The sequence below is a fragment of the Castanea sativa genome, chromosome 6, assembly GCF_040712315.1.
Source record: "Castanea sativa cultivar Marrone di Chiusa Pesio chromosome 6, ASM4071231v1".
Lineage (NCBI taxonomy): Eukaryota > Viridiplantae > Streptophyta > Magnoliopsida > Fagales > Fagaceae > Castanea > Castanea sativa.
The window spans coordinates 17,711,617-17,726,273 of NC_134018.1; positions in this window are offsets into that span (position 1 = coordinate 17,711,617).

Sequence of the window (14,657 nt, forward strand, 5' to 3'; positions counted from 1 at the left end):
GTCATTTACGTAGTTCAACCAAAAATTTTTTTTGATGATTTTTTTTTCTTCTGTTTTTGATGATTTTTTTTTTTTGTTTTTCTTTTGCTTTGTTTTTGATGATTTTTTTTTCTTTTGTTTTTTTTTTTTGTTTTTTTTTTGTTTTTTTGTTTTTTTTTTTGTTTTTTGTTTTTTTGTTTTTTTACAAAAAGGGAGGGCTCACGTGTGTAATCCTCGCCCTACACCCCACGGCATTTCATGGGTACCAATTGTGCAATAGTGGGTATCACCTCTAATCGAACCCGAGACCTTGGCCTCAAGGGTGACATAGGCATCCAACCACTACGCCACACTCACAAATGGTGACATAAAGTGGGATTAATTTCTCCTTATTTGTGCACTTTCAAAGATAATGGGAAAATATCATGTACCCTTATAGTGCTGCAGTGGGTAGTTTAAGCTCTTACCGAGGAGCAATTCTTGATTTTCAAGCATAGAAGCGTTTGAGGAGCTTCCCATTGATGGGGCCGATCCTTACACCCTCCTGATCAATCAATTTGTAAGCCTTATTGGTGTTTGCCCGCTGCCAGAGAGTTGGAAGTACATCACAAGCAATGGTCACATGGTTTGACCCAACAACTTCATCAAGGTCTAGATCAATCTTGTTTTCTTTGGCAAGCTTCATGATTTGTTCTTTGAAGACAAAGCATTTTTGAATTGGGTGGCCAATGATGCGATGATATTTGCAGTAGTTAGGGTCATCAACTTTCCCTATGTCTTCTGGTCGCTTGCATTCTGGCAATTCAACCAGCTGTAATTGCAATAGTTGTTCTAAGATGTTTGACACATCTTCATTGGGGAACGGATATGATTTTTGCTCACGTTCCTTAAAGGTCAGACGACGCACTTCATTCTTTTGCCATCCTTCAAGTTGTTTTTCATTTGTCTTTGCTCCTCTCCTTGGAACCTTAACTATGGTAGTGTTAACAGTTATTGGGTCTTTGAGATTGCCTTTTGCATTCCTGTCATTCATCTTTACTTCCTTTCTGCTTTCCTCAGGTATGGGAGGTTTCATATTTTCATGGCAAGAAATACTCAATTCCATGTCGTGCGCACGAGTTGCCAATTCTTCGAATGTTCGGAGTTTTACCCCTTGTAGGATGTACAGAAGTCCCCAATGCATGCCTTGGATGCACATTTCTACGACGAGATATTTCAGATAGTCTATCCTTACAATCTAAACTCAAAGAACGCCACCGACTGATGTAGTCAACAACGGGCTCATCTTTCCACTGCTTAGTATTGGTAAGCTCCATCATGCTTACCGTACGACGTGTGCTGTAGAACCGGTTGAGGAACTCCCTTTCAAGTTGTTCCCAACTATCGATTGATTCGGGTTCTAAGTCTGTATACCAATCAAAGGCATTCCCTTTTAGTGAACGAACGAACTGCTTTACAAAGAGACCTCCTTGAGTCCCTGCGTTCTCACAGGTTTCTACAGAGTGAGCAATGTGTTGCTTAGGGTTTCCTTTGCCATCGAATTGCAAGAACTTGGGGGGTTGATACCCATTTGGCATTCTCATATTGTCAATGCGCTTCGTATAAGGTTTTGAATACATGAGAGAATGTGTGGAAGAACCTCCATATTGTGCTCGTATGGTGTTCGTTATCATGTCCTGCAGTTGTTGGACAGATATCGAGGCCATTGAGGTGGATTGTTCTTGTCGGGGAGTGTTTTTAATTTCTTTCCCTTCATCATCCTTTGCAGATGCGAATTTATGACCATGGCTTGATTCACCAAGATCTTGTACTTCGAGTTTGTTTATTAAAGTTGCAATTTGGAGGTCCTTATCTTCAAGTGCTTTTGTGAGAAGGACGACCCTTTGTTCCATTTCAGCCATCTTTTCTTCCATGGTAGAGGTGTTAGTCATCATGACTGACACAACTTCCACAGATGATGGAGAAGGAAGTGAATTGAAGTGAGCACGTGAAATCTCATCTTTTGGGTTCCCTTTGATGAGAGAGAAATCGTGCGACCAGCTTCTTGTGGAGGAAGAAGGGGATTTGCCCCCATACTTGAAGTGTTCCAAGATGGAGATGTCCTTGTTGATGACCTTATTTCTTTTAAGAGTGTCTAAGGAGATGATTGTCTGGATCTTGGCTTCCTTTATTGATTGAGATTGAAGTTGATTGTGAGCTTTAGGTTGGCTACAATCCATTGCTCCAATGCAACTGTTGGTGGTAGCCGTACCAAGTTTAATTGAAGTAGCTATTGTTGAAGCTTGAATGTTCTTGCTAGAGGCCATTGAAGTTGGTAGCAAGATGATGAAATCTTTTTTTTCTTTGAAGAAGAATGAGATGAGAGGCAGAGATGTCCCACCGGGCGTGCCAGAATTTGTAGACGACTAAATTTCTTTGTTCGAAATAAATCAAACAAGTAAAATAGTTTCACAAATACGAATTTGTATTGATAAATGTGTGGTACAATTCTCTGTAATTACAAAAGAGTGATCCTCTGATTCGATCTCCTTGAAAGATTTATTGATTGGAATTGTGGTAATGTGATTTTGATATTCTTCAATTTGGCTGAGGAATGGATCGAAGATCTTTGAAACGGAATTACAATGAATCTCTGGCTATGAGCTTGTTAGAAATTCTTTGTTCTTCGTGTTCTTCGTGTGTTCTTCGTGTTCTTCGTGTTCTTCGTGTGTTCTTCGTGTTCTTCGTGTATTCTTCGTGTTCTTTGTGTGTTCTTCGTGTTTGAAGGTTTGTGGTGGAAGTTCTTCGGTGCTTTAGAGGCTTGATTCCGTAGAGCTTCGTTGATTTATGGTTTGTTGAGATTTCTGGAGGCTTTTGAGCTTGATTCCAGTGAACTTTGAGATTTAGGAATATGATTTGGATGATTCCTCTTCGATTGTTCTTCGTATTTGAAGGTTTGTGGTGGAAGTTCTTCGGGGCTTTGGAGGCTTGAATCCGTAGAGCTTCACCAATTTGTGGTTTGTTGAGGTTTCTGGAGGCTTTTGAGCTTGATTCCAGTGGACTTTGAGATCTGGACGAGTAGTTTGGATGATTTTGCTTCGAATGTTGTTTGTATTCGAGGTTGAAGTTCTTGAAGTTCTTGGAGGCTTCGGGGTTTGATTCCGGCAGAGCTTCTGGATTTCTGAACTCAAGATCTCCTCTTCCTTCTCTCTGTCTTGTCTGTCCGTGCTCTGTTGTCTTAGGAAGGCTTCTATTTATAGGAGTTTAGGAGTAGGTGAGCGACACGTGGCGGAGTCTGATTGGTGACACTTGTCACAGCTTGATTGGTCCGCTTATGTCATCGCTTACACGTGCTGATTGCTTGTGTCATCGCTTACACGTGCGAAGCTGCTTGTGTCATTGCTTACACGTGCGGAGCTGCTTGTGTCATCGCTTACACGTGCGAAGCTGCTTGTGTCATTGCTTACACCTGCTGATGCAGTTTCATGCCTTTATTTCAATGACACTTGGCAAATTTCTATTGGTTTCTGAATAGTGATGGCAAAACCTAGCAGCAGTTCGTGGCGCCTTGTAATTGGCTGTATTTTGTGAACTTGGTAGTATGATGTGTTAGCTTGTGATAGGTCGGGAATTTTCCCTCTCTACACAAACTACTTTCTATTCTTCCCAAATAGCACTTGAATTTACATATCCAGAAATTGGGTTTTATTAAATACTCTAGAATATGTAAAAATATATATATATATATATATATATATATATATATATATATATATTATCAAAACTCAATCAATAATTAATTATTTTCATTCATATACCAAAGCAACAATACCTAAATTACTTTCTAAAATATAAGCCTTTCTATTCTTCATGAGCAAAATTTCAGCAACTTAAAATAGCTACGAGTTTAACTTCTACAGGATCTTCAAATTGTCTTCTTCTTTTTTTCTTTTTTTTTTTGGGCATAGAAATGCCATTGGTAGAAACACTGAATTTCAGATAATGGCACCCACTCCCAACTACTAAAAATATCTTCCTGTGGTGGTTAATTGTGCATTGTACCCTGGTTTTCTGCACTATTTTGTTTCTGTTAAACTGACAAAATTTGTCCAAAAGCAAACTAAATTTCAGTTATTGAAAAAAACTGAAATAAAAAATTTATTCAATTTCTAATTGAATCTATTTGACTACCAAATGTATATTGAAGAATATATAATAAAATCTTGAATAAAAAAAATTACATTAACTCACATTAAAAAAAAGGTTGATTTATGAATCCAAAATCTTCTCAAATACCTTACCACCAACAAATCATTTCACTTTTCCTTCCTCAATTTGCTTGCAAATACGTAAATTGACTGCTTACAAAGTTACACTTCTATAAAATAAAAGACACAATAACCAACACCTTGAATTATTCTTGTTATAGTACAACGTTATGGGAAAACAATGCACTTCAAGACACTAAACAAAGTGGCATATTCTTAAATGGGAGGTTGTAGGCATCAAGACCTATTGTAAAAATATGAAGAATGGAAGTATTTACCTGTTTTAAAAATACTACTAGTTAGGGAAGCACGTGCAAGGCACGTGCTTTCCGTGGAAAAAGAGTAGTGATTAAGGTCAATTCTATATTTTATTTGTATCACAAAATATATATATAAATCATTTGATTTTTTAAATATATAGAGATTTACATTAATCAAAAGAGACATTAATTTTTAGAATTTTGATAACTGCGTTGTAAAAATTTAATCTCATTTGTATAAGAATTTTGATCAACCACAAAGTTAGGGTAGCTATTTAACATATAAATATTTATTTTACTATAATAGTTTTTTAGTACCTACTTGCTAAAGGAAATATATCTACTCACTAAAAATTTCTAAGAATGATAACGAATATCATTGTCTTCCAACAATAAACAACTGAGTTTTGCTAAGAAATTTTTTTTTTTTTTTTAAAGATAACGAAAGGCATGTGTCATCAAATTTTTCGTTAGATAAATTATAAGTTTCAAAAATTTAAACCTAAAAAATCAACGTTCTTTAGATAATAAATAAAACACCTTATATCATAATTCCAACTTTCCAAAAATATCTACCATCTAAAACTCAAAATACATAAAGAAAATTTAGAGGGAGTAATATAGACATTACACAATAAAATATTTTAAGAATCATAAGTTTTCATTAGGATTTAACTGAGAAAATAACAATATGACATATTTGCTCTTTTCCAAGATATTAAGGGAAAAATTGCTTGATTTAAAAGTTTAAGGAGAAAATGTAAACTAGTCCAAACATAAAGGATGAAAGGTGTTTTCTTTCCTAAGTTTTTGTTTTTGTTTTTATGTGCAAAACTATGTATTTTTACTTAAAATGGTGTGCAATGAAAAAGAAAATACAAAAAGTTAATTCAAGAAAATTTGTATGTGAAATAATGAGTTTTGACTCAACAAAGCTGATTAAACCAACAAAAATTTTCAAAAAAACAACAAAATAGTACAACATTTTCATAATACTTTTATAATTTTGTTATATTTTATTTTGACTTGTAAAGAATTGATATCTCAGTAGTTTTGAAAATATTGTGACAACAATAAGATGTCTTAACATTTTTACACAAAAATGCTATGTTCATAACATTTTCACAACAAATCATAAGTAGTTGGTGAAAAAAATGTAGCTTCATTAGTAAGTTTAAATTAGAACCAATAACAATTCACCACCTATGATTTTTTATGAAAATGTTGTGAAAAATATTGTGGATGTAGCACTTTCTTTTTCACAATACCTTTATTTTTAGTTGTGGTTGGTTCTAGCATGATAATTTATTATTTTATTTTGACCTATAATGAATAACACCTCGACAATTGATAAAATATTGTGCCAATTTGTTATGTTATTTTTTATTATAATATGAAATAGTGCGAATTGGACAAATAAAAAATAATATAGCAAATCTACATCAGCTTTACACATTCACCAAAAAAAAAAAAAGGCTAGCGAAATAGTGAAAATTGAACAAATCAAAACTACTATAGCGAAGTTACTATAACTTTTCTCATTCACTTTTTTTATATATATAAATATACATTGTACTTACAATGTAAATTTATATTGTAAACGCATAAAAATTGGCAAATGTTCTACACATTTGCAAAATTTGTACAATATTTATTTATTTATTTATTTTTACAAATATATATAATATTTACCACTTTTTGTGTGTATATAATGTAAGCTTACGTTACAAGTACAAAATAAACATATAAAGATCTTAAAAAAAAAAAAAGCAAAAAACAAAAACAAGCTCAAATCAAATTAGTGAACTTGAACAAAAAAAAAAAAAGTAGTGCTAATTTATGTGAATTGAGGAAATCAATTATCCCTTAATGTCAGATACGTTGATTGCTAAATTTTGAAATTCAAATATAATTCAAAATTTGAATAGCTATTGTCAATGGTTTTTAATTAAGATATTTCGGAACGTTAACATGATATTAATACCATCATTGGCAGCATATTTGGTTTTATTACAAATATATACTTTCCATTCTAAATATTTTGTATTCAAACATTCTTATTTGAATATGATATGGTAACGTCATAGATGGAAGGTTTTTCAGCACTTACATATACAGCTATTACTGAATTATTTTATATTATAATAAGTTACCATATATATATACAAGTGTTTACTATTTGGTTTAATGGAAAGTCAAAAAAGATGTCTATATTTATGTATATTCTGATATCGTCTTAAATGGATTGGCATTCAATTTTCAGTCACTTTATGGGCTATTAATTTTCAATAGCATTATGACTCCATTCAATTGCTTTCAACGTATAGATTTTGGCAAAGACAAGTTCATTTACGGTTTTTATATTATATTATAATATATTATATATATATATATATATAGAGAGAGAGAGAGAGAGAGAGAGAGAGAGAGAGAAAACTATTGATTATATTTTGATTTCAATAACTTTATGACCATTTAAATGTTATCAAACGTTTTGATTCTTTGGCTAAGGAAAAGTTACATGTCCAGCTCTATATATATGAAAAGAAATAAAAGTTTCAAATACATATTATTCTTAAATTACAAAACTACAGACTTTCAAAAAACAATTTTATTATTGTTCTAAACACTTACCATCTACTGCTTCTTACTATTCACAAAAATATTTTATCTTTTACTAAATATTTTGGGAAAAAAAAGTAGTATAGAGAGCTTATATCCTATGAGCTATAGAGAGCTTATATCCTATGAGCAATGTAGGCTCGCAAGGATAATCTGCAAAGACGGCTGGGCTGTTGTATTCTAGGAACAACATGCAAAAACATTTTGTCTAACTACATTGGATATACCGTAGACGACACGATTTGTCTCAAGACAATGACTTGATCCACGCCTCATCTTCGCCACCTATTTTGATAAAATCATATTGTATAATTTTCAAGAAAAAGTCAAGTAATATCTCTCCTTTATTTCCAACATATTTGGTTACACTTTAGCCACAAAGATGAATAGAAATTTATGTCTTGAGCTTTTTAGAGCCTCAAGAAATAAGCAATCAGACCAAAATTCTCTTGCATGAACGCTGTTTCTGTTTTTGACTATATATGTTCACATCTTTAGTTTTGCTTCTCTTCATGAACTGTTAACTTATTTAGTTTACTCATATCAGATAGTCTTTAAAGTAGAATACATATTGGGAGTTAACGTTGTTGCAATTGAACTCCCAAACAAATGAAATTAGAGAGATGCTATGTGTACAATATTTTTACAACAAATCATAGGCGGTTAGTTGTTATTGGTTCAAATTTAAACCTAATACTAAGATTACTTTTTTGGCCCAACAATAACAGCCAATAACAACTTGCCACTTAGGATTTGTTGTAAATATGTTGTAAAAATGTTGTAGACATATCATTTCTCATGAAGTTAGAGAGATGCTACGTGTACAACATTTTTACAACATTTTCATAACAAATCATTGGTGGTTAGTTGTTATTGGTTCAAATTTAAACCTAATACTAAGATTACTTTTTTACTCCAACAATAACAGCCAATAACAACCTGCTACTTAGGATTTGTTGTAAATATGTTGTAAAAATGTTGTGGACATATCATTTCTCATGAAGTTAGAGAGATGCTACGTGTACAACATTTTTACAACATTTTCACAACAAATCATATAGAGTCTTATGAGTTTAAATGTGTATATAAGCTATAGAGTCTCATATAAATTAAATGTAAGCTTAATTATGTGTATATAAGCTATTGGATACCATTTCCTTGTAAGCCGGTTTTCAAAGATGAGTTCTACTCACGAGTTTTTATTAATGAAAACTTAAAATACTAAATTGAAAACAAATTAAAAGACTAAAATGTAAAAGTATTAAATTGAAAACATGTTAAAGTTATATGGTGTAATTTTTAATTTGACCCTTTTTTCTTTAAAACAATATTAATACTACAGCAGGAAAATATTGTAAATTCTCATAACTAACGATCCTTTGGAAAGGAGAAACTGGCCTATCAGGGTAAATATGTTTCTTCCCGTCAGTACATTTTTGTTCATATCTTCTCTAAGACACCATTTAATTCTGAAAATTTCCATCTCACTATCTTTTTCCATTCTAATTCATGCTTAGGAAGACCAGAATCAGTTCTGCTCTCTTTGGATTGTGCGTGTGATTTTTTTTCTACATTCAAGTACTTTCAAGATATCTACGTTAGACCAATATTTGCTCTATATTGATGCTAGGTCCTCTATAAATTCTATTTGAGTAATCTTAGACAGCCTTATCTGTCTCAGAATGTTGCCAAGTTGTCACTACATCTCCATTAGTATATGCCGGTGGTCAACTTGTCTATGCAGGCTGTTAATTACATCAAGTTAAGATAGCTCTTTGGGCATCAGTTGATGAAATTGAGAGCTCATTTGGTAATGTTGTTCTAGTAATGTTATTTGTATTTTTTGAAAATACATGTGAGTGAAAAAAATGTGTGAAAATACGTGTAATGTTGTTTAAATACTGAAAACTGTTATTTAAACAACGGTAACAAACAGGCCCTGAGCAAGGGTGGAGCTAGAGGGGGGTGAGGGGATACCTCCCCCCCCCCCTCTAACTCCTCTAAAATTGTCATGTATATGCAATCTTAAATCTTAAGTAGTTAGTCACTGGCATAGAGAAAAAAACCTAAAAAGTAAGATTCTTAAGTAGTTACTCACTGGCATAGAAAAAAAAAAAAAAAACCTAAAAAAGGATTCCCACTTCGTTGAAACTTGAAAGTGATTCTCACACAAGGAAAAAGAAAGGAAAAAAAAGTTTTCTCAAACATCAAACCGTATGACCTTTTCACCTATTTCACCATTCATGTAAGTTGTTTTTGTCTTTGTCCAAGTTTGACACCTGCTTCACAATTCTTTTCTTTTTTTCTTCTCTATTATTTTTTTCTCCATATTTTCACTATTAATGATACTTTTCACATTATTTTATTGTTGAGTGACGCTAGAGATACTAAAAATCTTATTATTTACATATTAAAAATTAGTATGTCATCAATCATAAAAAATAATTTCAAACATTTATTCATCATATATTATTTAAGTAACACTAATCACATAATTACCACATCAGTTTATAAACTTTTTTTTGTAGATTTTATAGTATGAATTAATTTTTTTTTATTTTAATGATATGAAATATATTTATTTTCTTTCAACTGTTTATTTATTTTGTTATTATTATAGATTAATATTTTTACCACATCAGTTTATAAACTTTTTTTTGTAGATTTTATAGTATGAATTAAATTTTTTTTTTTTTTAATGATATGAAATATATTTATTTTCTTTCAACTGTTTATTTATTTTGTTATTATTATAGATTAATATTTTTTAGATCAATTCATCTGAACCAAAATTCTGACTCCGGCCCTGGCTCCGCCACTGGCCCTGTATATCTGAAGCCACATTCCCAGCAATCATTCATTATTCATTGTGCAACGGTAATATTTTGGAAGCTATAAAACGGTGTCGCTATGAGCAACATCTGAGACGCACGTGATTTGTTGACACTCATTCACACGTGCGAAAGTTGAGACTAATTTGCTAGACCACAGTAGCACGTGTGTAGCTGTGACACCTTGAAACAGAATCATACCTCTGTAACAGAGTTGGTTAGAGTTTCTCTTTCTTTGCCTCTGTTTCTCTTTTATTTCAATTGTGCTTTATAATTTGGCCATAATTTTTTTTTTGTTAATTTATAAGCTTTATTAAGAGGAATTCATCTTGTTGTACGGTTTACTGTGAAGATTGGTAAAATAGTATAGCGTAAATTCCATTAACATACCTTGAGGTTTGGGTTTTTACTAACCAGGTTCAAGAATTTTCAAAATTAGCCAATTTGATCTTTAAAGCTAACTTAGTCCCTAAATAATTAGTTGTTTTTTTCTCAACTTTTTTTGTAACTAAATTGACTTTAGAGACCAAATTGATTAATTTTGATAAGTCATAAACCTGGTTGGCATTAGCCTAAACCTCAGAGGATGTGAGTGAAATTTACCTAATAGTATGATATAAACCAATATGATGCTGCTTTATACTCAATATTTTTATTTAATCTTTAGAGAATGTCCTTTAAAAAAAAAAAATTCTTAGAGCAACTGCATCATTCCATGTAAAATTTTTGTCTTACCAAAAAAAAAAAAAACTACTTTTTCTATTTTACACACCCATTTTTACAAAACATCCACATCGGCTTATCTATTCTACACATATATTCAATAAAATATTCATTCTTTTACAATTTTTTATCATTTCCTCACTCACTGCCTCTCTCTTTCACAGACCCAACACTACCCAATGATCAATCCACACCCAGCCACCATCATCACCCACCCAACCACCATCACGAAGGAAAGCCAAATACCAGAAAACCCATTCAATCCAGCTAGATCAACCCAAATACCCGAAAACCCATTCAATCTAGCCCAATTAACCCAAATACCCGTAACCCCATTCAACCCAAAGGAAAGCCAAATCAACCCCATTCAACCCGAAACCCACTAATCAATCAACGAGAAACAAAGGAAAGCAATTAGCGATCGAACAGGCTTCGATAAGAGATTGGAGTGATCGAAGATCGGCGATTGATGGTAGTGGATATACTAAATGGTAGCGAGAGATTAGTGGCAGTGGCGGTAGGCAATCGGTGGAAGATAGATAAAAATTATGAGATGAGAGAAAGAGAGAGCTGAGAGGATTAATGGTTTTGACATTCTGATTTGATCAAATGAGAAAAAGGGAAAGTGAGAAGGACTAGAGACAAAAAAAAAAAAAACTAAAATATTAAATGCAAAGCTAAAGTAACTGTGTATATATGCATGATTACCGTAGTACTTTTGCATAAATGCACAATTTCACATGGTTACTATAGCACTTTTGCATATATGCACAATTTTTTGTATTTTGCAAAATTTTGCAACCATTGATGTGGTTGCTCTTAGAGAATGTGCTTCAACCTTTGGGTAAAGTTTACGTGAACGATGCAATATGGTCTTGGAAACTGGGAGAAAATGGGCTTTTGCCCTTATTTTTAAAACTTTCCAGCATTTTGCCCCATTTCCCAAACTATTTAGGGAAATGCCCTTGTTTTAAAACTCAATTTTCTAAAAATCGAGTTTCAATTTAAACTCGAGTTTCAATTGAAACTAGATTTTTGGAAAATCCAGTTATACAAAACTAAAAATTAAAAAAAAAAAATTTATGGAACTGGAGTTCCATTTTTTTTTTCTAAGTCCACATTTGCTATAACTCGATTGTTCAAAAATTAAGTTTTACATTTGGAACTCGATTTTTAGAAAATCGAGTTTCAAAATAAGAACATTTCTTTGAATAGTTTGAAAAATGGGGCAAAATACTGGAAAGTTTAAAAGAAAAGGGTAAAAGCTCATTTTGGCCTGGAAACTGGCTATGGCTCTATTCACTCTAAGGTTGGTTTTATTTTAAACACAGTCATCAATATCCTACTTTTATATAGTTGCTCTTCTTCAATCCCACATGGCCGTTTCTTTTCAACTCCTCATTGTTACTTTGTTTCAAGATGTTATCAATATTTTTTTTTTATTTAAAAAAGTGGTAATTACACTTCTCAAGATTTGGGAAAATAACACACTATCCCAAACTTGAAAGAAAAAAACACTTTTCTCCCTTGACATCCAATTTACCAAACTTTGTTAAATTGATATTTAAAAAGTTGTGTACAAACCTATCACTAAGTAATGGTGGTTTTCCAAAATTAACTTATTTTATAATTAAAATTCATTATTTTAAAATTTTAATTAAAGTATATTTTAAAATATTAAGTGTGAATTTTGCTTATTATATTTTTTTTATAAACTTCTATCACTCACTGCCTCTCCTATGATTGTGCAAGGAGATTGTGTAGGCACCAATTGGTTTTCTTGGTGTAGATGGAAATCGATCATTAAATCTTTTATTCGACAACAAGAGATTTTACTAGTTAAACTAACTGGAACCCATAACATATTATTTGAACTATTTGGTTAAACTTGAGTAAATCACATTTTAATTATTCAAAGGTGGAATATGGACTATATACATATACGAATTTGAGCAAGCACTAATTTCCAGTTATTATTCCCTAGTACTGTGTTTAATGAGGAAGTGGATTATATCGGCTATAAGTCAATCAATCCACTATGTTACTGGTTTTGTTGGTAGTATCAAAGCCAGAAAAAAAAATGCTCTCTCAAGCAACCCAACTAAATTAGTGAAAATTACTAACATTATTTACCAATGGTTCAGATAAACTTTAAAATAAGTTTCAAATTGAGAGTTTTACATTTTATTTTTTGAGCCATTAAAAGATATGAGAATGAAGGGGATGTGTAACTGTATGTGTGAGCCTCTTTGGGAATTCAGTGCCAAGTGATTGATTTCTACCAACGCCCAAATTATATATTTTCGTGAAATGAATACAAGTTGTGAATTCTGAAGAAAAAAAAAAAAAAAATTTTCAAATCACGTATACATCTGAGCCACACGATATTATTTTGTTTAATTTTTTTTTTTTCATTTATAGAATCACGCGTCATGGGTTTATCACTAACAGCTGTGCTAGAAGAAAAGAAAAAGATAGGTCACAAAAGGGGTGGAAAGATGAAGCTAATACAAGGGGAACCACGAGTTGAGTGATGAGATACATGAAAAATGTAAAGTTGAATTTATTTACTTTATTTCGTGCTAAATTTGCTTGTAATTCAGCATTTAAAAACCTTGTATTTAGATGAGAATAATGTAAAAGTTGTGTGTAAGAGAGTGTGAAGATTTGATCAAGTGTGTGCAATAAGGAGAGACTCACGACTGAAACTTACGACTGACTCACGAGTGATGACTCGCCAAAATGCAGCACACATGTGAAGCATGCAGGAAGTTGAAGGGTTAGAACAACTAGATCACTATAGGACAAAAAAGTACAGTTTGGCCAGTCTGGTAACTGGTGATTGGAACTTGCGACTCATCCCAGTCGCAAAGTGAGTTGCCAGTGCACCATGTTTTGCTGAAAACTGACTTTTCACATTCCATCTCATACCCTAGTATAAATGCCCTTATACCCACGAAACGAAGAGTAGAGAAGAGATCTTTCAAAGAGAATTTTGAGCAAGAAACCCTAGAAAAAAACAAGATTGATTTATCCACAATCTTATACATTTGATTCTTCAAATTCTTCTATTCTCACCATCTCCATTGTCATACCCATATGAGGATTATAAACCAAATCCTTACCTCATCAAATTCAGAATAGTGAGAAGGTTCTTGGTGTTTGGGAAGCAGTTCAAGAGAGAACCAATTCATATTTGTTGATCCAATGGGCTAATTGCGGGATCCGGTAAGCTAGAGAAGATATAGTTCGGCGTAACCTTGTTGGAGTAAAAAGCTTGTAGGGCTTAAGTGCATCGGGCAGATTAGGCTTGAAGGGTGTATTGCTATTTATGTATTCCAACTGATTTTCTAGTGGACCATTTACCGCTTGGAGGGTGGCGTAGAGGGTTTTCACCAAGTTTTTCGGTTTCCTCTTCGATAATACGTGCTAGTGTTATCTTGTATTTGCATCTCTCTATTCTTTACACTTCGCTTTTAATTACTGTTGAGTTGTGATTAAAACATGACTTAGAGTAGTTTGTTTATTTGGGTATTGCTTATATTTCATATTCCGCATACCTATATTGTTTGAATATAAGCTTGTATTAGAAAATTTGAATTTAGGAGTCTAAACAATCACTTGTGTTTATACACTAAGTGAGTTTTCAAAAAAGTTGAACATCAATGAGGTTTTGAGGAAAGAAACACATGCAAGGCAGTAAAACTAATTGTAATAGGGAATGAAAGAAAGATGGGAGTAATATATATATATATATATATATATATATATATATATGTTATTTCAATTCTATCATGTAATCATCTCAGCTAGTTGGATAAAGGTTCCCTTCCATGATTAATCTTGAATGGTTACTTTAATAAAACAAAAGCAATCCATTCACTTTGTGACCTCTACAAAGCCACTTTATCTGCCTTCACACCAAACTACTTTACCCCCACTATGATCATTTCCCAGCATCTTCCGCAGTGTGATGACCTTAAAAGCAAAAGCAA